This window comes from Coturnix japonica, chromosome 7 (assembly GCF_054131305.1).
Source record: "Coturnix japonica strain WE chromosome 7, WE-NBRP24, whole genome shotgun sequence".
Taxonomy (NCBI): Eukaryota; Metazoa; Chordata; class Aves; order Galliformes; family Phasianidae; genus Coturnix; species Coturnix japonica.
Genome location: NC_140669.1, coordinates 20668239 through 20693824, shown reverse-complemented (window position 1 = coordinate 20693824; position 25586 = coordinate 20668239). Strand labels below are relative to the sequence as shown.

The window sequence follows — 25586 nt, the reverse complement described above, 5'->3', positions numbered from 1 at the left end:
ATCTCAAGGGGAAACTGACAAAGTACACACTGGCTATTAATTCCTCCAAAGAGAAAGGATCCAGATTGATGATTTTTGGAGGCTTTAGACAAGGAAAACGGCCAGCACTAAACTTGCTAGTAGTACGAGAATATGCAGTGCTGATACTAAAGAAAGCTGTCTAACAAATCATTTGATAATTCCTTCACAGCTGTAATACGGTGATACTCCCAGAAACGTGTTTTGGAAAGCAGATAGTTTTTCTACTACCAAAAGCACTATCAAATTATTTCATTGCTACAATAGCTCAGCATTACTTTCCTTTTTGTATTCCTGATGGTTCCTAGGACCTTTCTCGACGCTCTTAGAACATTACTCAGGTTCTCTCCATATTCCAGAACAAACACAGCCACCTTTACAGGTCAAATTCCTGTAACTTTTGTTTCAAAACATATCTATCCCCAGAATGTAATTCGATAAACTACAACATGAATACTGGATTTAAACCAAGTAACACAACATATCAGATTGTTTCAGTTTGTGCTCTTGAGAGCGGAGATGTAAATAACCATCTACTCTTCAGGCAATACATAGAAAGTTTAACAAATATGAGTTGTTTTTGAAATAAATAAATGCATAAATAAAAGAGAGAAATCACAGGGCTTACTGGCATGAATAAAGTTCATGTTGAATATTAGGCTTATTTTAAATACCTTGAAGCCCGTACAGAACTCTTTCACACAAATGCACCATAGCTCTTATCTGTGCTCTCTATTAAACACAGAGGGCAGTCAGTTAAGGGAAACATTCTCTGCAATTTCAACATATGTTCATAAGAAACAAGTCCTAATTTAGGACACATTAAAAGATCAGCTCCCCATCACCACAACTGAGACAGCAGTACCACTATTATGCTGCCTTCTTCTTATGGGTACAAACCTCAGTTTGTACTAAGGTCTTTGCCAAAAAAATTAGTCTGCTGGAATACAGTTCAAAATTTCCCTCTGCTAAACATCTCTTACTGATGAACCTATATTTAGGAAACGTGGCAAATTTTGCTTGTCTTTCATGACACGTGAATTCTTCTCAACTAACACAAGCAAAACTTATCTGGGAAATGTGTGTATTTTTTCTTTAATTTGTTACAGCCTCCATCCATAATGATGCTAGCAATCCACACTTAGAGAAACACACAGTACCTGGGGAATGGTACACCCATAACTTCTGATGTCTGCCCATGATGGAATCAATTACTTCCATCATTCACGGCAAACATTTTCAAGTCAAGAAGTTAAGTGACACTGAGACATCTAGTTTAGGATTCCTACCAGTATTTTCAAGGACACTTCTAATGTCATTAAAAAAAAAATAAAAAAATAAAAAAATAATAATAATAATAACCCAGTCATTCCAACATTATGCCCAGCATCCTTTACGCACATGCTTCAGACTGAGGGAGAGAACAGTTAAAACAATCAATTTCAATGAAGGATCTAATTGATCTAAAAATACAACTGGCTTTAAAAACACTGTCAACTTACAAAGATTTATGCCCACAAATAATAACTGGAAGTTCTCACGAGACTAAGCCTGCAAGTCAATTAAAGCTATCAAAATGAAGTCCCCTGCTGCCTACCCAAAATACCGTATTATTAAGCTATTAGAAATACTGATCAATATATTAACAATATTTTCTGCTTAAGAAATACATATCCGGCCAAAAATACCCAAAGAACTCTTCCTATAAACAGTGTTTTTCAATACAGAAAGCACATTAACTGATAAGAAAGTTAGCACAGTCCAACAATTCAAGTCTAAAGGCAAACTTGATGATTAAAGTATTGAATGATGTTTGCGTCATGCAAAAACTGTCTTCTAATATCCCAAAGTGAGAAAGTGCAATTTAGTGAATATGGTTTATTAAAAATCAGCTTTCATCTTCAGCAATAAATTTACATCTTGCCCACACACACACAGAAGAGAGGGCAAAAACAGCTAGTTGGGTAGTCTGCCTACACTAAAATGCATTAATACCGAGTAAGAAGCATCCACTTAGGGATTTAATGACCTTTTAACACATCAATATTAGTTTTATGCTTTTAGATGTTTTTACAGCCTTCCTGAATGCTTCTAGATAGCCATGCTCTTAAATAGCAAGCTCTGAATATTCTCCCTCAAAAGAAGCCTGCATAGCCGTCACTGAAGTCAGTTAACAGCGCAGTCTTTCTAACCATCCAGAACACACATGCTTCCAAATGTAATTCTATTATTCCTTTTAAATACTTCCTCCATTCATTTTTACATCAAAGACCGTACAGTTCAACAAAACAGAAAAAGTAGCACTGTAGCTCCCTGCGTAGAATAGCTAACTTGAAATTGCAGAATTCCGATGGAAACTTCTGTAACTAGGAAAAGGCTGTATTTCTCAAAAATAAAACTGACCCTTTCCAGTTCATGCATAAAGACATTCCCCATTTCCACCTATGCCTCAGTGTAACTCAATCTTCATAGCAGTAAAACCAGCATAAATCTTTAGTTTTGATAGTATTTTTTTGCAGTGGAAAGCTCATTGTTTTACAGCACAATCCTCAATGGCCAATTAAAGCAGACAGTTGTGTCTTCCACCTCTTCGGAATCCACATCCAAGTCAGCTACTGCAGCTGATAAGCAAAATGTGAACTGCACACAAATCCTGACGTTCTCCACATCCCACAGGAACAACAGTGTCACAGTTCTGCTGTACTGCCAAAAGACCCACGCTAAATCCCACAAATCTACATCTAGCATATACTGTCCACCTTGAGACAGAATGGAGCTTCACTTACCAGATCTCAGTCACTACACAATTATTGAGTTTCTCAGCTGAGGAAAATGGAAGATTAAATAGCACTACAACATCAAGATAGTTCCTTCTGCTTCTTCTTGAAGCTTGCTCACCTGCTGGTGCTGACAGAGAACTGACTCAGCAGATCCTCACCAGAACCTCTGAATGCATGTACTCCATCATTCTGGAGATGGAAACCCACAGAGGGGATCCCAAACTTCCTGCAATTGCAGCAGGAAAAGTGAAACCTTCCTCACCTATACCAGAAAAACACAGCCATGCAAATGTCTCTTTTGGCGCATACAACAAAATATGCTTGTAATCAAATCTAATTTTGTCCAGAACTTGCAATTCTGCAGCTACAGGTGACTAACTTGATGGGAAAAAGAACATGAAAGGTGATGACAAGAGTACAGAAGTCTGGCAAACATGTGTAATATAATTTACATACTGGTTTAATCATAAAAATAACTTTGCTGTTTACTTTATACCTGCTGCTTAGGTGCATATGGTTTACAAACTCTCTGAAATTACTTCAAGCATCTCATAGAGCCCACATCCATGTGGTCTGCTCCCAGCCCCACTGCCCATTTCATTTCCAGTATGACTGACTCCTGGAAGTTCTCCAAAACAACTGCAAGAATTATGCTTCTGTTTGCAGCTCAGCCTTTCAAAATGAGCAAGGCAGGAGCCTGGAGTTGGAAAGGGCTGTAGCGACACTGAGGAGTGGGAGCTGGCAGTGACTAAATAACCACCTTTAAGCCACACTGCTGAGATCCACAGCTTCCAGACTACCTCCCTGTTTCCTGAAGTTCATTACCATCAAAAGCAGATGCAGAAACACCATGTCAAGTCAGATTCTGTGCTACATGAAGCCTAGGCTAAGAGCAGCTTCTTGGCTTTTAAACTCTCATTTTTTTGGAGGTTGATGTTCTCTACTAAAAGGAATGCCCTCAGATCTGAGGCAAGACACTAAACAAGAGCCTAAAGCAGGAGATGCAGACACTCTGCTCTTTGAAGTGTCCTTTATCACGTTTATACCATTTAAAAAATGTTCCTCCTCTTGAAAAGCACAAAATGGAGTGTTTGTATGCTGTCAAAGCAGCAAAACATTTTGAAGCAAACTTAGTGCTTAATGTGGGCAGATCAGCAGTGCCTGAAAATCAAGCACCCTGCTTCTCTATTAAAAGACACATAGCGTGTGTGTCAAGCAGGCTCCTCAGCAGTCAGGCTGCTCTTATGGTCAATGCTGTAGGGATGTAGTCTGTGAAAGACCTTCATAAGCGTAAGGAAACAGAGCTACTATCACTTCCACTTACTCAGATACTGCTGTTGGCAACACAAGCTTTAGTTCCTGTCAATAAGTATGACTCTTTCTAGGACACAGCTGTGATTACTACCTGGCCCTTATGACTAGCTACTTTGTTTCACTCTCACTACATTTTCTGTATTGAGAATAACATGTGGTTCACATTCTTTCACAACTTGTGCAGCCCTATACTTGCTCTTTTTACACAAGCAGAGTCACAGCATCCAGCCTTTGCCTGTTTCCCATTCTGTTCCTTAGCTGTTTGGCACACAGCACTTAGTAGCCAAAGGTGTGCGCAGTAGCTGTACCATGCATCAGGCAGGTGCTAGAATATGAGCTCAGCTCTGTACCCATCACCAATCAGGCAGAGCAATTGAGGCAGTTCTAGCCTCAGAAGTTGAAAAAATAAACTTGCTTTATATAAAACAGAATGAGAGACAACTAGACAACTGAACCAGCACTTAGCATAGACAGAAGTGTAATGTGTAATAAAAGCATTTTAAACCCACGTGAATAGCAGTTTTAACCGCAAAAGCATAGCAATTCAGTGAAATTGAGAAAGCACCACGACATACAGAAATCAATTTTTGATAAAGAAAGCTTATTTACCCTACTGAAATGATACCACACCAAAGAAAAATATGAAAATAATAATCAGACCAGAAAAAACTGAATAACCATCTAAGTGAAACACATCTCACTCAGTAAAATCTGTTTATTGAAAAAAAAAAAAAAACACCACAGTTTTATTCCAAGTGTAGCCATTGCCTCCCAACAATGTTAATTTAATGAGTTGCTTTTCCCAACGAGCATTTATACGCCTCCTCTAAGGCAACTGACAGGCAGAAGGATGAGCTGAGAAAGCAGCATCCCAGAGCTTTGCCACGGAGCTCAAATCACTGTTACACACAGACAAAGGTGTGGAAAAAGATGAAAGTAAGTGGGACTCATCTTTTTTATTGTAAATACTATTAAAAATAAATGTAACTTCTCTCCTGGTGCTCAAATTCAGGCTGACCAAGGCAGCAGCTGAGAACATAGCAGCACTGGGATATAGCAACTAAGGACTTGGGCAAGGCAAAAGTGTATACACAGCACCAACCTCTGTGGGAGAGCTAAATCTGTCTTTTCCATGGATATGGTTCTAACACCAGTTGTGCTGCATTCAGGAATTACAGCCATAGTCAAACAGAGCACATGGTAACTGTCAGCTCAGCAACAAAGGCTCACACTGTTTATGTCTGTTTGAGACTGGAAACACAATTTACTGGTAGAAAGAATATAATTAACTGCTATCCCTGCAAAATTAATTAGATTATAAACAAAGGATCTCTTCTAATATGTCCTAATACTATCTATTGGTATATATTCATGTATTAATTTATAAACCTACTCCTGAAGTATTTTCAATCACTCACATAACTTATTGAGCATTACTTGCACATTTGCTTACATGTGCAATCCAGGAAAAATATTATTGATGTCAACTCATCTCAATAAACCTCTTTTTTTTTCCTTCCCTCCCCCTTCCCCCCCAAAAAAAGCCTAATTTTAAGGTTTAAAAGTACACAATTTCTAGGAAAATTATATTCAGACACACTGCTCACTCTGGTACTTAAATTCAGAGCTGAGAGAACATACATTTTTTAAATGAGCAGTTAGCCTGCTGGAATGGATTCCTGATTTGTAGATGATTAAATGTTTGCAAAGAAACAAACAAGCAAATACATTATTTTGCACTTTTACTGTGGCTTTTACTGCAAGTCAAGATCAATATTCTGTCTTACAGACAGAAAAATACAGATGACAGGGCAATGACTTGCTGAAAGCAATGAGGAGCAGAGGTGGGCACAGAAGCAAAGCCTGCAAAGGCTCAAGGGTAACGTGCACTAGGTCTCTGTGGTGCCCTAACAGTGTTTCAACATTCCTACATCAGAATTTCAGAAACCACAAACACAGCTTATCCTGTACTCACAGTGTGGTGAAATGCTCCCAAAAGATAACTTATAAAATGAATCCAAAACAGAAAAATCTTTCTTGTTTAAATCCTCCTCAGTGGATTTTAAAAACTAGCGCTGGTAAGTCACAGCAGTAGCAATAATAGAAATAATAATGATGAGAAGCTCGAACTGAACATCACCATGCCTGGGGCCAGGCAGGGGCTCTGCAGGCTGCTCTGGGTCAGCCTGGCATATTGGCTCAGGCTGGAAAAATCTCCTTGATAACTTGCTTCTCTTCCCCTCCATACGAAGCCAAGTGCAGCAGGGGACAACCATAAGAAAAGATGCTGAGGTTTTTTTTGTTTTGTTTTTGTTTTTTCTTCGTAGGAGGTAGTTTTCCAGAAGGTTGCCATCAGGCCTCAGTAGTGCACTGATAATCTGTGAAAATAAAGACCTGGCTTTGCAGGGTCACATTTCATCTCCTTCCTGCTCTCCTCCCCTTCCAGCAGCAGCAGTAACTTTCACAGGGCAAAGCTCCATAGGAGCTGGAAGCTAATTACCAGATGTCTTGTAAATCTTTCCAATCTGCACAACTTCATCCACTCCACAATGCTTAACATCAGCTCTTCTGGAACCTTTTCATCCTTATTTTTATTTAACAAATTTTCAACAAGCTGGGAGTTCTTTGTTCTCTCCTAGTAAAACAACCTAAAAAGTTAACAGTTCAGCATGAAACTAATGAATTAAACACACTTTTATTGAGATCTGAGCAGAAGGATGGGCCTATCCAGATTTATGTGCAAATTTATTCATTCTGGTAACAGCACTTTGGGCTGTTTCTTTAAAATAAATTCAGAACAACAAAAATACAAACAATGGTTGTAAATTATTTACATGGTTTGCCAAACATATGGTCACTAAAACATTACATTTACTGAGGATAACTTTGGTGCAAATCGTACAAGGGGCTGAAAAGCGGACCAAATCAGATGTTTCCTCTGATGTAACTGTGCTTGGTCAAAGTTCTGTCCAGCTGGAGCCAAACAGTGCTGAGGTGAAGCCTTCCAAGCCCTGAGAACTGCTCCAGCTTCCATCTAACACCATTCCATTCATGAATACTGACACTGTGCTGCAGATTGCTGTCTCCCTGGGATGTGTCCTACACCCAGGGCTATGAGGAACTGGTGACATATGGCTTTTTGTGAACTCTATAGCAGAAATGTTCCTTTAACATCAAAGTCACCTTATTTAAACCTCTTTGGCCAAAACAAAGCAACAATCTGCACTTAAAAGAAATACAAAACACCCAAGCTTCTAGATTACAAAGGTGCTGGAAGCATTTTGTCATGACTAAAACCAGAACTTCATTTTGCACAAATTCTATCCTTGTAGATGCTGGCTATGTGAAAATATCCCTTTCAATATTCACTATTACATTTATTTAGATGCACTGGATAAAAAGGCTAACACAGAATGCATTTCTTGCAACATAAAAACTGTCCATTATAAATAGCATATTTTCCCCCGGAATACCAACTAAAGTAGCAAAAAAATGCAGAAGCATTCAGGAAATACCAACTTCTCAGGACTGTCAGAATGGAAGGAGCAGCTATACCCCAAATTAAGCGACTCTTCACTAACCATGTTCATTTCAGGTGCTGTTGCTAGCAAACACTCATACTTGTTAAAAAACTGTTTTGCTAAAAAGTAAAGTATAAAGCATGGAGCTAGTGAAAGAAGAAACACACTGGAAATTCCCTGGCCCTCAAAAGGGTCCGATAGTGAATGGGTTTTGTATAATTTTAAGCCTTTGCTTCTTTTTGTTGTTGTTTTCTTTTTTAATAGGAAAGATTAAGATGGCATTTAGCCAAACAAATAATTTAAGTGCAAGGAAAAACAGAATAAACACCAAAAAGAACAAGCAAAAGAACTCACATCACTTGAATTCATCTTTAAAGGTTCACCATTCACTTACAGGGGAGACTTTGCTACCCTAAACCACATGAATACGCAAAGCCCAGCAGTAGCTCAAGGATTGTGCAGCACAAGTATTACAGATAAGGAATGCTTTGGTTTTACTCAAAAAGTCACACAATTAAATGGCAAAACCAGAGACATCACATCAGCTTCCTTTAAGTTCACCCCTTTCAACACTAGAACACACACACACTCTACCCACCAAGGAAAAAAATAAATAAATCAGAACAACCAAACAAGAGGAAACATGGAGAATGACAGAGGGCAAAAGAAAGAAATAAACGAAAGGAAAATGGCATTACACTTTTCCTTCATTCCTTCTCCACCCTTTTGTAACAAAAAGAGGAAGAATGAGAACTTTGACAATTAAGAAGTAAATAAATCTTGCTTCCAGGCACACTTTGAGAATTTCCACCTTAAAGAAAGAAGCAGAAGAGCAGATACCAAAAATACAGCTACAGAACTGATATTTTTTGACAGGAAGCCCACAGGGAAACATTTCTGCAGTTACAGCTGCCCACTCACACCCACATAATGTACTTGGACGTGTTCCACCCTTGTGACAGCCCTGGTGTCTCCCTCCCCAGCTCCCTCCGCTTTCTGCAGGTTCTTTGCTGCTAGGCACCTTACCTCTGACTGCCTGCCCTGAAAAGTCCCTTCCCCACACTAAGTAGAACACTGAAATACTGCATGACTTAAATGAAGGAACATCAGCTGCTTGCCCTCTGTGAGTGTGGAGCGGAGATATTCTTTTTCCCCTCTAAACTGTTCTCAAACTGCATTGCTCCATGAATTTCATTTCTTCTGCTGAATCTCAAACCAGACTGCCACTGACTACAATGATGAGGCACTGCTAACATCTACCTTGCTGCTCAGCTGATGTAGAACCCAAACAGAAAAAGCTCAATGAGTACATCAGCTCTCCAACAGTGCACAGTTCCAGGCAGCTTTTGAGACAGGCACAGTTTCTGTACAAATCAATGTCACACAAGAAGCCAAGATTCACATCCAGCTCATCAAGGTGACCAGTTGCTGCTAAGGAGAACCTTTGTATTTATTTCTCTACAGAAGAGCCATATGCTTGATTACTTTATTTTAACCTTTACAGGAAAAGGCAAAAGCTATTTTAAAACCTCATTTTCCTTTTAATAAATATTTCCTTGGGAAGCCCAGGTCCCCCTATGACACCTCCACAGACCAAACCCAGGTCTGGAAGCCATCACAATGCCCATCAGCACCTAACGCCACTCAGTGCACAGTCCCTCTCCAATGTCCCAGAACAGATCTTCTGCTACTCACAACTGAGACCAATGCCATCACTGATGGATAGAAAATTACTAGCACCACAGACAACAGCCATATGCTAGCTCCAATATGATAACATGCAAAACTCAGAGAAAAGACCTGACCCTTACACTGCATGTTCCTACAACATTACATTCCTCATGCCTTGAGAAGAAAGCAAGAAAGAGGTCTTATTCATTAGAAATAATTCAGTGTAACAACACAGAAGAGTTTCTCCCTTTTGTGGATGTAGAATCATGTTCTTGAACTAAGAACAGGTGGTGAACTGGAGGCCTAACATGGATACATTATTTGTAAACTAAAAACATAATGCTAAGGCAGCAGCAGTGTATTTTTTTCCCCCCCAATCAGACTAAAAGCAATAAACTGTTCAAAACATATTTTAGGAAGGGAAGTACTGCAAAATCTGGTACTACTCTGCTGCTGAGAATCAATGCTGAAGTGATGACACTAGTAAATCCTATATGATTTTATCCATACGCTTCACTTATATTTAGTAGAATAGTTGCTGTTGTCAGTTCTGAAGAGCCAATCCTAAGTTTTGCCTGTCAAAAAGCTAACAGTTATTTATATCATCTTCTTCCATGGCCATTAGCTACCCATGATATCCTGACTGCTAGAAAAACTGAAGAATTCTTTAAAAATTAAGAAATTTCAGACTATGGCGCTTTGGTGAGTGACTTGGTGAAAAACTGCTTCCCTAACATGCTCTAGAGCAGCTGCTCTAGAACACTTGCAGGTGCATCCGAAATGCTACAGAGCACAGCATCACAGCATCATTAAAGATCAGCCCAGAGAGCCCTCCAGCATCCATCCCCACCTCATCAGCTGCTGGCTCACCTGGCTTATGTGAGGTGCAGCCCACTCTTAGCAATAGGCATTACACCACTGATGTTGTAAAAATGGTGATTTATAACCTGAAGCACAGTGCACCATGAGGATATATTCTTGATCATACCTCCTAGCATTTTTCTTCTTTTTAAGTGTTACATACACTCTGCAGGCTGTCATTTCTGCGCTATGTGAATCAACTCAGTGGGTATGCCAAGCCTTCCTATAAACAAGAATTCAATCAGTCACTTAAAAACTGACAACACACAGTCAAACTCAGTTATACTGTAGCTACAAATTCTGACCTGCAGTCTGATGAAGAGAGAACTTTGTCGAGCACAGAAAAGAGAGAATTAGCCATGCTGTGAAGAGCGGGTGCCATGGGGATGCACCACAGGAGCTTGAGCATGCTCCTGAGACAGCTGGTGCGAAGCAGTAAAGAGACATCCCTCAAATACCTGAGCCTTAAAATCTCTAACACTCTAAAGATCTTGACAAGTCAGGTCCAAAAAAGTAATGTACTTCTGTGGACTGTACATGTCTAACCTCCTCACATTGGAAGTTTTCAAGCTTTTCTGCACCGTTCCACTCCACCGTCAACACTCTCCACCTCCTTCAGCAATGTAAGGTGAGCATCTCCCCCTAAAACCTCACCCATTGGAGACTGCCCTGCATTGTTTCTACCTCTCTCTCTGTCCACGTGGACCAGCTGAAAAAGTGTTCCCTCCAGTTTCCAATGTCTTCCTCTGCTCTCAAACATGTCCCTGCTTCTCCCTCAAACAATTACTCCACTTGCAGAGAAGACAGTCTTCCTACAGTGAAGGCAAAATTCACTTTCCTCAAAATTCAAGGGACTGGAGGAAGAAAATACCTGTTTTAATGACAAATGACAGTTACCTGCTCCATATCTAATGAAAATATTCATCAAATAGAGTGAGAGCAATGCCTGACTACCTTTCTTCAGCACTTTAGTAACTCTTTTTAGACTGATACTCAGACTGGATAAGTATTATCTCTCAAACTTTTCTGCACAGCATGCTGTGATAATCACATAACCAGAAAACCAGAATATATTTTCTTAATTTTGAGTATTTTGAAGGCAAAGAGATCCTCTTTGTGCACAGCACAACATTTTTTAATTAGTTTCTGTACGCTGTGTAATAATATAGCTATAATCTATCCTTTTTTTTGCTATAACCACAGTCTGAAGATGATGATAGACTGCCTCTGTTTTCATCTTAATCTCAAACAAGCATACCAATGCAAATTTGTTATCATTACCTGAAATACTTTGATCTGGCACAGAGCTTGTATGTCTGCTGTCAGCAATTATTCTACCTCAGAAACTTTTCCTTATAGTTCAGAAATATTACAATAGCAAAGAACAGAAATAATAATAAAAAAAAAAAAAAATATTAGGGATGTTTGATTAAATACTCACAAGCTAGAAAACACTAAATCTGAAGTTATATGTCACAATCTTAATTGTAATTATTCCCACATGTTCTTAAAATTATCTTTAGGCTATACATTTTTATCTTAAGTACATCTACACAATTTTATAGATGTCACTTTATAATAAAACAGGTATCTTGTATCTATAACCTACAGGGCAGATTGTCCTTACCCTATGTCCTGCCACTCAGAGATACCCAAATTTTAGCAATGATCTTGGCTGATAGGCTGAGCCAGGTTCACTGCAAACATAACCCACAAAATGACCACTTCGAACACAGTTCCAATGCTACAGGGAATAATGTGTTATATTATTATTAATCTAATTTGTTAGCCACATGCAAGCCACATGCGTGTGCCACAAGTCAATGCAGTGACGTTAACTTGCCAGTGTAAACTGCATAAACAGGAATACTTTAACACTTCTCTAGAGGTTTTTTTTCCTAAGACACTTCAGGCATCTTGACTTCAGTCACACGGTGAGACAGTCTTGCCACACAGAACCACAAGTGTTTAGGAGACTGTTCTCATAGATAGCTCTCATGTAGTCAGAGGAATAAGCGGCTCCTTGCTTAGCTGCAATGAGTTGCTGACACACATAATTCAGATCTCTATCAACTTGACAGTGCCTGTGCTATGCCCTACTCTGTAACTCTGAGGAGCTTTCAAACACCTCCTTCACACTTCAACAGGTCAAACGTGCACTGTGAAGACAAAACCAAAAACTCAACAACCAACTAGAAAGGCCTGAGCCCTTACAGATGAAACCTCACATTCTATAGGCTTTCTTTGTATCATGCTTTCCTCAGAAATGCCAAAAATAAATTGTACTGATGCAGGGAGTCATTTGCTTATAACAAAAAATGAACTTGACTTTGTCAGCAAACTCACTGCAGGAAAAGTAACTATAATCCAATGAAGGTGCTTGCAAAGGGTTAGAAAGAAAGAGAAATCCAACTATAAAAGGGTTCTGGCTGCTGCCTCATTCGGCAACAAAAGGGCTGACAGTATGTCCTACACTGGAAGTGTTACTGATTTTAGATTGGAAATGCCTTTTTGAAAGAGTGAACACATCTTTGTTATGGCAGAAATTCTCTAACACAGCAACAAACGAACACAGTCTGCAGTAACAACCTCAAGGAACAACCTCTTTTGACTTCTTTTCTGTACAGTGATGCTATGTTAACTTCCAAAGGCTATTTATGATCACTGAAATTTCAACAAAACCACTCTACTGTTGAAAAACAAACTGAAACATGCTATCATACAGGGATTTGTTCAGTGCAGCCAAAGATACACTTGGCACTTTACACTTTCATTCCAGTGGGGTTCTTCCAGAACAAACACAGATTCACAAAAACTTAAATAATCTGGAGCAGCTGGACACAATCATGATTCCCACTTAGGAGGGCAGTGATCAAAAGCACATCCAAAAGTGACTGAACAGCAATTTGTTCAGGTCCAAACCCAACAGAGGAATTCATATTACTGCTGCTTTGCTGTCAGCAGGGCTCATGCAGGAGAAGAGAGAAGTGGACCAGAGCAGAGAGGAGCATCATCCTCCGGTTATGGACAGTCAGACAGCGGCTCCACTCTGTTATCCTAGAAACATGACAAGTGTCAGCAGCAAGTGGTCAACTAACATAAGCCTTAACGTGATAAATCAGATCGCTGTATAAGTCAGTATTACCTTCTGTTCTTAAACAGATAAAGCTTACGATCTGAAATAACTTCAGAAATATCCTGCAGCAAATGCATTACAGGAAGGCTTTCTATTCTATTCTCTCCTTCTCTGAAGATTTCGTTTGACTTTACACACCACAGTGAAGTCCAATGGAAAAGTACCTAATGTGTAACCTAAGTGGGGTAATTCTATAGAAGAGTTTCTATGCATTCCAGTATAGCAGGGAACTCCCAAATGGCGTACAACACAAGCACAGTCTGAGGCTGGACTGCTGTCACCAACCTTAGTGGCGGTGCTTTCTACCAACACACCACTGTATTACAGACATTGAAAAGTGCTAATAGAATCAAACTTATCTTAAAACTCAGATAAAGGTTGCAACTTGTGTTTTGATCTAAAACCACCTACATAAAAATGTTTTAATGTATAGCTAATGAAGTAACAATAATTAATATTTAACAATTAGCAGGAATTAACATTAATAATGTACAGCTAAAAAAAACACTGTACCTAATGAATTAATAAACAGTGTTAAAAGAGGCAACAAAACTGAAAATGAAACAGACCTCCAATAGATTCAGTAAGAATTGATTTGCAGTTTCTTTGGATTTAATATTTGTTCTAAAGGAAAAAAAAAAAAATCTCACTCCCTGAATCTCCACCATCTGTTACAAGTTACAGAAACTTTTCATGTTACTTCGTTGTTCTTTTGAGCAATGAGAAAAACAGTCTTATTTGAGTCTTGTAAACATGTTGCATCCACTGAATTACATACACATGACAACCTCCGCAGCACTCAACACACACATTTCTCTACCAGTTAAATAATGTTTCCTGAAATAAACATAACTTTTAGTTACCATAAGCTATAAAACAATTCAAGAGCCCTGAAAAGATCTTCTCATTAGTCTTAGGTGTTTAAGTGTTCCAGTAGTGAAATATCCCATATACACCTTATGATATGAGAGAAGTATAAATCCTACTCTCCCGTTGCCTTAATGAGAATGCCTAATAAAAATGTAAAGTAACTCTCATGGCTGCCGCTATCCTGTCTACTGAATAAAATCTTTTTCACCCTTATGTATTCATCTACCTTTACAGCTGCAGTATCAGTATGCCTGTCTGAGATTACACATCTAACAACAGCCTGTTCCTTAACTTCCATCATCTCAATTTGTTTTCTGCTTTGTTTTGTCTGAGACCAGACAGGACCACCTGCCCTGCCAGCAAACACAGACTACCCAAGTCCCTGCTCCTCCATCAACAAATCAACCACAAACTCTTGTCTTGGCACTGTTTATAAACATGTCAATATATGCTTTCAAAACCCATCCCCCCCACCCCCCAAAAAAAGAAAAAAAGAAAAAGTATTGAATAGGCTTAAGCCAATTATTTTTAAGCCTATTTTAAGCCTCTTTCACACTGTAAATGACTCCTTGCCCTCTTATATCTGCACACACAGGGCTCATCTCTTCTAGCACATTGCTGTGGCCAGCTGCCTTTCCTCCCTCCTGCTCTGCTTGTACAATGCTTACTCAACCCTCCTCATGCATCCCTGGGCTCTTTCATGGCTAGAGAGGTTTTCAAGCAGGTAACAATCTGACTGCCCAGCAGCAAAAGGAGGAGAGGGAAAAATTCAGTCATTGTCATGTTCAGCCTAGAAGGCAGCCAAAAATGCCAGAAACACCTGTGGACAAAGTGAAAAGCCACCCAGAAAAGTCATTCAAAGAAAAATCCTGGTGCCTGAAGCTAAAAGCCAGGGATTATAAGAGAGATCCCAGAAGGACTAGGATGCTGCTGAAAAGTTGTCTGGACAGTGAGGCAGGGGAGCCAGAGCAAGGGAGGATCTGGCAGTGACAGCTGGCCACAAGGCCCTGCTGTCCACACCAGGCCTCTGCTGCCAGCATTGGGATCATGAGATGCTCTCTGAGGCCAACAGGCAGCAGGTGGAAGCTGCCAGAGAGAACACATAGAAGACAACAGCCAGAGTAAACCTCCCTGTGCCCACTGCAGAAAATGCTACCTGCCCTGGCCTTCTGCTGGAGACTGCAGATCTTGGGGTGCACCTGGGCAGGTGAGACAGAGTGCCTGGGCCACAGAAAGCTCAGAGCACACCCAGGAGATGCAGCTGCATAGATGTGTCTTTTGAGCACATTTCTCCACATCCCCAAGTGCCTTTCCTTGTACAGCCCCGCATTTGCCAAATAAAAGCCTTAGAGTTAATTGGCAAGCACTCACACTGGTGTCTGTTCTGACACATTCACTGCTAAGGAGAGATGCTTACCCTGCAAACAGCAACCCTGCTTTCACCCCACAGCACCAGCTTCAGCCAGGGAGCAGACACCTAGGAATGGAGCACTGGTGAACAGCCCAATGGAAAGTGACCACCACCACTCCTACGTGGGTCTGGACAACAGGAATTAGAGGACTTGGGAGGCTGCCTCCAGCTCATTTGTTTGTTACAAGGTGTCCTACTCATAATTAGCAAGGGGCTCTGCCCTTCTAAGTCCCTTTCTTTCAGTCTATGCACTGACCCTTTGATGAATAACAGACAGAAAAAAGGAACAGGATGTGTTTAGAACATGTAATATAAGCAGGCCTGGTGGCATGCTGATGTTTTCCAGCCTCTAAGGAGAGTATAACAGCTGTCTCCCTGCTTCAGCTGGAGAATCCCCAGATGATTCATGAAGCTTCTTAAAAAACAGCACAAAGCTTCACCTTCAGAGGTGGGGGGGATGCACATGGATGAGCCTAACTTGCAAGCCTCATTTAACAGCTTTACACAAATGTCCCATTGAACTGCTGTTTCCTCAAAAATCTTACTTTCTGCCAGCAAGCTTCAGCCTGATCTTCTGCTTTTTCTATTGCATTGCTTCCATGCAAAAGGATCATTTTTCTTTCTATTTCAATACTGCAGTTTTCCTGTAGCACTAAAAGAAAAAAGGCAGGGGAAGAGCATCTCCTGAGAAGTACACTGTGCCAATTGTCTTGCCTCCTTCTCCGCAAAAGCACTAACAGGAGCAGACAGAGCTGCTCTCCCACCACACACTGACCTGTCTCAGCTGTGCCGCTCTCTGGATCTTCTGGGATCCAGTCACACTTCTGCACTGCAGCCCTCTAGATGAAGTGATATTTGTTGTTTTATCTTTACGGTATTTGTTCCTCTACAAAATTCTACCTTTTGAAAGTTCCTGCAGCTCAATGGCTCAATGCTCCTGCAGCAACAGATCCCAAGGGAAGCAGTGCAGAACCCCGCACTGCTCTGCCATGCAACAAACCTTGTGTGTGCTTTGTAAATATGCCCAGCATTTCATGTAAGACCTCACACTTTGCTGCAGTTCTGTCCTCAAGAGCTGAAGCAATTCTCAGCTGTTGGACTCTGGCACTTAATGTGGCTTTTTTTCCCCACATGCACAGAACAGATAACAAGTGTTATTTCAGAGAATAATCGCTGAAATAACATAAGTGGAATGAAATGAACTGCAATTTCATAAAAATGTGTTGCGGATGCTGAGGGCAAGCCAAAGGATTTTTCTATTACAACTGACTCAAGCAAAGCAGAGAAATTCTCATGCCAAGCACCAGGTAAGACATTGGATACATTTTATGTGATCTCCTGGAATGGTAACAGCACCCCATGAAGCTTGGCTCTGCATAGAGGAAGACGACAGCCACTCGTACAGACAATCCACAAACCTCCTCACAACCACTAAAATACACAGAGGTTAAAACAGATAACTGAAAATTCTTAGTGAGACTTAGATTATCTCCTATTCAAACCAGAGCTGTCAAGCAATAAAACAAACAAGGAGAATTATCAGCAGCAGTTGCTAGGGCCTTGAAGCTACTCTTGCAATAGAGGACAGCTCAGAAAGACACTGACTCCAAAGCTGATGTTTTATTTCACCACCCACCCACCCAGACTGCAGCCCCAAAGCCTTTGCAGAAACTGCTCCTCCCCAGTTTGGGTCACTGCTTGTTTACATGCACAGCTAACATATGCAAGAGATGCAAATCAGACAGCCCAGAGGCAGAAGGTCTGAGATCAATGAGCTTATCATCTGGCTTACATGTGCATTTATGCACAATGTTCAGAGTACATCCAGATCACACTTTCTTCACCTTAGATAGAAACCACTGGAATTGTGTGAAACCACTAAATTGTATAGAAGGTATGCTCGACTGACTTCCACCAAAGATCAGGATCTTTAAAACCCTCTACAAGGGGCTAGTACTACTTCCCTAAGCAGGACAACAGCTTGAGCTTCATTTCCTAGTCATGTCTGACCTGGGGGTTATCAAGATAACCACACACCTTTTTCCACCAAGCAGCAAAGCCACAAGTTACAGCTGGCAGAATGCAAACTGTCCCTCTGAATGCATTCGCACTGGGATTAGCACATCAGAAACCTCTGGCAGGCATTTCTAGGTGCTAGCAGAACATCAGTAACAACTGCTTGAAAAGAAAAAGAATGAGAAGAAGAAAAGAAGAAACCCATTTGCATTGTTAAGGAAGCCTATACAAGTAGACAGGAAAAGTGACCTAGAGCCCAGCTACCTCTCACCCCCCTTACTGACTCGTAGCACTGGGGGCTGCCCACCCTTCTCCCACACCTGAGCCCATAGGCACTCCTACTCTGAGTGCTACGCCCTCCAGCACTGACAACAAAAGAAGTTGCAGTTTACACTTACTTTTACAGCTCCATTAAAAGGTGACCTGTAAATAAAAGAAAAAAATCAAGCACATTTAGTACGATGTGCTGAATGCCCCCAGATAAAGAGGGTTAGATGAGCATTCAGCCCTCAAGTAAAAATTAGGAAGAAAAACTGGCACTGATTGAGTGCTCTGATTCCCATTACATTCTCAATTGCTGGTTTCAGATTTCTGCCTCTTGCTGCTTCCAGAAAGCATACTGGGATGAAGGTATAGCAGGAATATTGTTCCACTGAATGGCCTATTTCTGAAATAGCCACAAGAAAACAGGCAAAGCAAGGTGCTGGCACAGGGCAGACAAGCAGGCAGGTCCCTCTTGCCCTGTTCTCCCTCTCCCAGCCCTAGTCAGGCACAGAAGGTTGTTCCTCAAATGCACAAATGTGGCACAGATGTAAGCTACATTTGGAGTGCCCTGTAGATTGGGCATCTTTGAAAATAAGGCTTTAAGATCAGTTAAAAAAATATTATCAGTACACCACAGAGATAGAAAGAGAGCCTTCACTTGTAAAATACTTCCCACAGGCACTGGAATACAGTAGCTGCTCTGAGCTGGCATTCTCTGTGCTGCCTTTTCTTTATGTCTGCACATCACCCCATTCTGCTGACTTCTTTCCTTCTGACCCCAGTTCAGGAAAGTGCTTCTGTGTGTGCTCACTGCTTCAAAGGGAGATAAGCACACATCTCTGCACTTTTCCGAACGGGGCCTTCAAATGAATGTAGACCTCTGCTACTGATGCTTCTTGGTAACTTCTGGACCTTTATTATCAATTGCCCCATGTAAAGTAATAAAAAAAAAAACAACAGCCCACAGGTGATTGGGTTACTTCAAAGTGAGATTTCCATTCATTCTGATTTCTAAGCAAACAGATAAGAACACAATTACAGGTTGCTTTGTCAGGCACTCTTACACCACTCCTGCTTTGCATGAGGAGGCTCAGACACTGCTCTGCAGAGCTCTCCAGCAGCCTTGCTCTCCTCCAGACTTATTTGCCATTGCTACTGTGAGATGGCACCTAGACCTCTAGAAATACACGGCAGTGGTACTCAGGAAGTTGTGCAAGTAAGGACTGCTAGTCAGCTTCTGAAGTAAACAGTACTATAGGTCTCCAAGCTGCTCAGGCAAATCAGCAACATTAGCCTACAACTGAAGTTTCACTATAAACATTTTAATACACCGTATGGTGTTATGGATGCTCTCTACATTTACATGTGAAATTTCTGATACTGGTAAGAGCTATTATTTACCTAAAAAAAAAAAAGCAAGTTACACTAATTCCAGCTAATAATAATAATTCTTCACTTTTTAGTAGACTAATGAAAGCAGTCGCAATGAGTTACATAATTAAAGCTATTTTTAGTTTTGCAGATTTAAGATAATTTTAAAACTAAATTAAGGACCAGTGAATGAGAAAAAATATAAGGAGTAGACGATGCAGAATTTCCACTTACATTTTAGAAGAGCCAGATGATGAAGCTGCACAGAAAGCACTGAACAAAAGCTGCTTGGGTTTATCCTTTCCCCTTGCTGTCTTCCCTTAGCAAGCACACGTACTTGATGGCTCTGTACTAAGCAGGCAGCTGGCTTTACAGCCAAGCTTCCTCTTGCCTTGCCTGGGAAAAATTTGCATGAGAGCCAGCCAAGGCAGGGCCATGCCCATGCATGGCACAGTGCTGCCATGCCAGCACTGCAGCCAGGAAGCACACCTGACCACTGACACAGCACAGGAAACCAGCTGGAAAAATATTACCTGTCAGCCAGCACACACAATTGACAGGAAAAAATAAACACCCAAAACTCTTTCACTGATTTCATACTGCTTGTAAAACCAGCAGACCTCAGTCAAGAAGAACATCTTCCACAGAGTTTGCAGGAAGTAACACTGGCAATGGCTTGTAGTCTGAGCTAGCCCCATCCCTGCAGCCTTCTGTTAACATCTAAGCACACAGAAAGAAGTGATCAGTCATGCACAGAAAAGCACGTGTGACTGTGTGGCACAGGGTCCTGCCGAGCCCCAGTCCCTCAGCCAGCGACTTCAACAAGGGTCTGAGTGAGGCAAAGGGGGGGGGAGCAGCGACACAGCAGGAGCTGCAGCAGATTGCTCACCCAGGAGCTCTACATGCAGAAATAACACTCACATGAGGCAGTCGCTCCTGAGCAATTACAAGTGGGATTTAGAACGGAAGAAAGCAAAGACAAGCGCACTGAAAGATTTAAATATTATGGAATTGCTCTGTCGACGTACATTAACGTTGGCTATTTTCACAGTAACATACGACAGTTACGCTACTAAGCACCGCCATCTAGCGATGGGAATCGGAAACAAACGTACCCTGTCCTTTTATTGAAAGATTCATTCTTGCAGAAGGAAATTCTTGTCAGTAAAGCTACAATTTCTGGAAGCCTAATGTTCTCAATACCTGAAAGTATTTTTTCAAATCTACTGCTTCAATTCAGTAGGAAGGTCTGCACCATTTTATTTACCCTGGAGTAACTTATAGAACTTCCACCATCAAAAGCGAGCTGCATACTCACATCAGAACTTAATCATGCAGATCACATAGGCTTGGAACGATACAGGGATACAGTGCAAAGCCTTGCAAGTTACCTTCCAGTTCAAGGGAACGGCTACAGATACTGTTTGCATGATAAAATTATTTACCTAATTTTGGAAGACTTCTCTTGGCACGTGTCAATCATAGAATCACAAGGTTAGAAAAGACCTACAAGATCATTTAGTCCAGCCATCCTCCCATTATCACTTGAAGAAATTAACATCTGCTTCACAGTCTCAAGGGGAAAAGGAAAAAAAAATCCCTGTGCAGGTTTAAGCTCCCTGCTTTGTTGGTGAGGAGGGACAGCTCAGTCACCTGCTGCTGAGAGCTGCTGGCTGCAATTAGCTGCTGCTGGAAATCACCAGCAGATGCAACTTGAAGTTTAAATCAATTGGCTCTGCTTCCTCCTTACAAGAAAATTGGTGTTTCAGGGCTGCATTCCAGTATAATGGATCTGAGAAAACGAAGGCAATCTGACAGAACGGGAAGTGTCCCTTTCATGGCCTGCTTTAGCCCTGAACATTGCACCTTCCCGGAGAGGAAGTCTCATTTCTTCAAAGCAGCTACCAAGTCACAGCCTGTATTCCACCCAAAGAGCCAGTGCCCAGCCCCAGTTGTTTCTACCTTGCAACTGTGGAGAAGGGAGAGGGAGGGACAATATGTGAAAAAACAAGGACTGAAAATACAACTTTTTAACAAATCCTTATAATCTACACATGGGGAGGCTTCCCAAACTCCCTGTTTTGGCAGCATACACATACACACCTGCCTTATCAAATCTGGTGGCACATACACACTATGAACTTCTGTCAAGCTACCTATCAGCACCAACTTAATCCGTACATTATAAAAGCTAGTTGATAATGTCTCTAGACTCCCTGGAAAGTACTGTGATTTAAAACATGCAAGTAACTCACACATAAAATACAATCAATACAACACAGTAGAAGAGCCACCCTCTCTCACACCCACACTGCCCCCATATACCACAGCGGTCTTCCAGGTGTCTTTTAAAGCCATTCCCCTACCTGCAAAGTGCAGACAAAGGTGGGGATATATTTGCCAGAAAAAAAAACATGCACCCACACACCCAAGTATATTATGCACACACCCAATAGCACTGTTTCCACAAAACAGCCCTAACATCATTAACTCCAGCAACATTACTTCCCTTTATAAAAATGTATTTTAATATCAGACCTCTTTCAAAATGCTACATGGCTTTATCCAGATGGGATGTTTATCTCTCCAATTAAGAAGAAAAAAAAAGTGTTGGCGATCTAACCCTGCCTACAGATTGTCTTTTCCATTTTTGTAATGCTAACACTTACTACTTAATTACAAGTCTGGAGCTCTGCACAAAAATGGCATCTTTAAGCTCTCTTCTGCTCTGTTCTCCTATGACCTAAAATTGTAAAGCTGTTTCCTTAGACTTTTATCATTCCCTTCTTGTTAAATAGGCTGTCTTCTTATTGAACAAGCAGTAGAACAAATCCTGATTTCTTCTTTAAGAAGCAGAAAAGTTTCTGCCAAAAATATCTACATAGTCAAGAATGTCAGCTAATGTACATTCATTACTTCTGAAGCTAAGGAAAGGAATCTCACCCAGGAGCCATAATTCCCAAAAAAGCTCTTTTGTAAGTGACTGAGCAAGAGATTAATAGTTCCGCAAAGATGAGCAGGGAAAAGCTCTCTTGGATTCACGCTTAATGCAAAGATCCCCTGTTCAGGCATGGCAGAGCACTTCACCCCAGACAGTGGTGTTACACCATGTGCTCTACCCCCAGCTGTGTGGGGCAGCAACACAGCTCTGGAGTCCAACTCTGCCATGAGTGATGTGAGTCATGAGTCCTTGCTGACTGGAAGCCAGTGGCTGCCCAGCCCAACGTGCTGTCAGAGCGGCCACATCCTTCCCTGCCTCTGGCACCACTCACTCAAAACCCAGAGTATTCTCTTGCATGAGAAGCACAACCCACAGGCTGTACTACTCCACTGGGATCTCTGCTGTATGTCTGTGCTCTTTTCTAAAGGGCAGAAGAAAGAGAATGTTTGGCTTTAAAAACATCTCCAAAGCCACAAATGAAAAATTACGTGGAGAGTGTACATCGTTAATTACTTCTCTCATGGGGATAGGATAGCATTTCTGCATCCCCATCTTGTCTTCTCTCTGCCCTAGAAATTCAGGAGATGATCTGAGGTACAAATGTCCATAGATGTAAGGAAAAAAAAAGACATACGTGGCATCCTTAGCAGATCATATAAATAACAGGATGTAAACTCTCACAGAATTAGTTTACATTTGAAATATTTTCAAAATATTGTTTTAGCTGGGTATAATAGACCGCCATAAGATGTGACACACAGCAAACACAGGGCTTCAATTAAACAGCTGGCAAACAGCCAGTGAGAGAGAAAGGCCCAGGCTGTCACTTGCTAGACAATATATACGGCTATTTTGGCAGCCAAAACCCAATGTGATAATTGAGCCATGACACATTAAAAAGGCACACGATTTTCAAGGAAAGAGTTCCTCAGCACTAGGCAGAGGGCATCTAGAGTGTGCTTACAGTGAAGCACTGTTAAGGATCACATGTCAGTTGTGCAAAGCCAACCTCGTTTAACACACCGCACCACTACAAGCAGCTATTCACAACCACATGCAAAAAGCAATGTTTTAAGCCCACTAAGAACATTCAGTACTAGAAACAAGAGGAATCTGAGGAGTGTGGCATTATTTTAAAGTTAAAAATACAGAGAAAAACACATCAAGAAGGATTTCATGCGGTAGCACTTCTGTCCCCAGAAATTACAGTACACTCCATTTGGCTTCCAACCAAGGGAAAAGAACTGATCTATATAAGTCAGTTTTTAGATAAAAATACATAGTAACATGAAGAGCAAATAGTTCTTCATAATCACAGTTTTGCTGTTAAAGAAAATGACTGTTTTGTATAAGACATGAAGAACCTCGTATAAGACAGCAACAGCTGTTTGGAAGACAAGGTCTAGGAGCTTTTCTACTGTTTCACTGCATGTTTTATTGAATAACCTAAGGACAGGACAATGAACGAAGTACCAGATGAAGATGTGGTTCTAAGCCAGCAGTTACACAGAGTGTCCTGTGACAGCACTCCATCACAACAACTTACTGCCACCAGCTTCATTTCCTTCCTTAGTAAAGGACTTGAAAGTCTATGCATGGTCAACGCATGCTCCATTCATTCACAAACCTACCACAAAGCATATTTTACAATCTAACATTATCCTTACTTAAAAGAGAAGCTAAATTTAGGCTCTCTAATAGGAAAATCCCCTACAAAGAGTTTACTTCCTAATCTTATTCTAAACATAGCCACATTAAAGATGTATGCAAATTAAGAAATAGAACACATACCTTCTGCAGTCAAAAGCTGCCACTTACCAAAGAAACTTAAAATCTGTAAGGCTTTACTCACAGAGCCACTAACCACAGCAGCATCACAAACAGGGTTGCACAGCTTTTCAGAGGGCCAACAGCAAGGCAGAAGAAACAAATCCAGTAACACTGGCAAAACTTTAGGAAATGCACTCAGCATCAAAAAACAAGGGAAATGGAGAGACATTAAAAAGTGGTACCTAAAATAAAACAATTTCTCCTTGTGCCAAACCAAAATATCAAGGTGCTCTAAAACAAGCATATTTCCCTCACATAAACAAGCTTGTTATCACCTCCAATGTCCAGTGCACTTCATAACAGACAACCGGAGCAAACTGCCACGGCCATACCAGGCTGAAATGAAGAATCAGCATCAATACTTCACGCTTAAACAGTACAACAAGAAACTGAATAATTACATAATCATCTCTAAAGGTCATGCTGGTAACTTCATTAAGTGTCAGTAAAGGAAATGAAAACGCTGAAAGATGAGGTCAGAGCATGTACTTTTGGCTGCTTCCTCAGAGACACGTAAAATATGTTAATTCAGTCTGAGGAACAGCAGGCTCGTGACGGTACCTGTTATGGTACCACGGTATGGGTTTGTCAACACCCCAAATGAGAAGGAGCACAAAGGGACAATTGCAAGGATAAATTTATCTTGTGAAAGCAGCTAATCTTTGTCTGAAAGTTTCATGTTATTGCAAGCATAAGAGCATACTACAACAGCTAGTTACATTAAGAAACATTGTATTTCTTCGTTGCCCCATGTACTGCAGCAGACATACACCTGTGTTATTCCACAGCCCTGCCAAGTGATGCCCCAAGGCAGCTGACACAGGGCCAATTCATGCTCCCTGCAGAAAAGCCTTGCACTCGTGCACACAAGGGCTTTCCTGGAAAAGGCGAGGAAGGTGAGGTGTACTTTGTCTGACTCAAGGACACAGAGCAGAAAGGCGGTAATTAATGTAGAAGCAAGAGGAAGAGAAGCGAGTCCAAATGAGTTAGTGTAGCTCACACACCTGCCCTTTGACCAAATATCCTTTGAAATCTCAGTAAAAAGGAAAACATCACCTCACAGTATAAATACAGTTTATCTGTATGCATGCACACATACGCAGAAGCTGCAGTGCCATGTCCCTGCCCACACTGCCCTGCTAGGATGAGGAGCTCCATGCTGCAGCCCTACCCTTGGGTACAGAGCAGGAAGCAGCCACCCAACACTGCTTTCACACGTGGATAGTTGGAATAATACAAATGTATAGTTGTAATTACAGAGTAAATGGATAGCCAGAGGATATCTAAAGAAAGACACACAAGTGCTGAGGCTTTCAATCAAGACAGATGCTCACTAACATTAATGCTCACTACAAAATCTCCACAAAAGAGCAACCCCCAGAAAGCCCCAGAAAGAGATGCTACTTTAGTGGTGGTCAGCCCTTAATGGGAGAGATAATAATCTCCTTAATAGGAGAGATAGAGTCAACCTCCAACCCTTCCAGGAGAACAGCTGAATTACCTTCACCTGTGCAGGAGCAGCTGACTCATCACTTGCCTCAGATGGTTAATCAGAGGTTCAGGCTGTGATCAACAGTTTCCC

General features: G+C 41.1%; 1 protein-coding gene across 5 annotated transcripts in view; it reads right to left on the bottom strand.

Annotated features, from left to right (window-relative positions):
• The window catches only part of UBE2E3 (ubiquitin conjugating enzyme E2 E3), a 56364-nt gene that overhangs the window by 11601 nt on the left and 19177 nt on the right, over window positions 1-25586 (bottom strand). The window contains exon 4 of one of the 5 annotated variants that reach the window (XR_014948055.1): window positions 17997-18021. The exons of the other annotated variants lie outside the window; for them this stretch is intronic. The gene's annotated coding sequence lies outside the window, so the exon portion shown is untranslated. The remainder of the gene's footprint in view (window positions 1-17996; window positions 18022-25586) is intronic. 5 annotated transcript variants of the gene reach the window in all.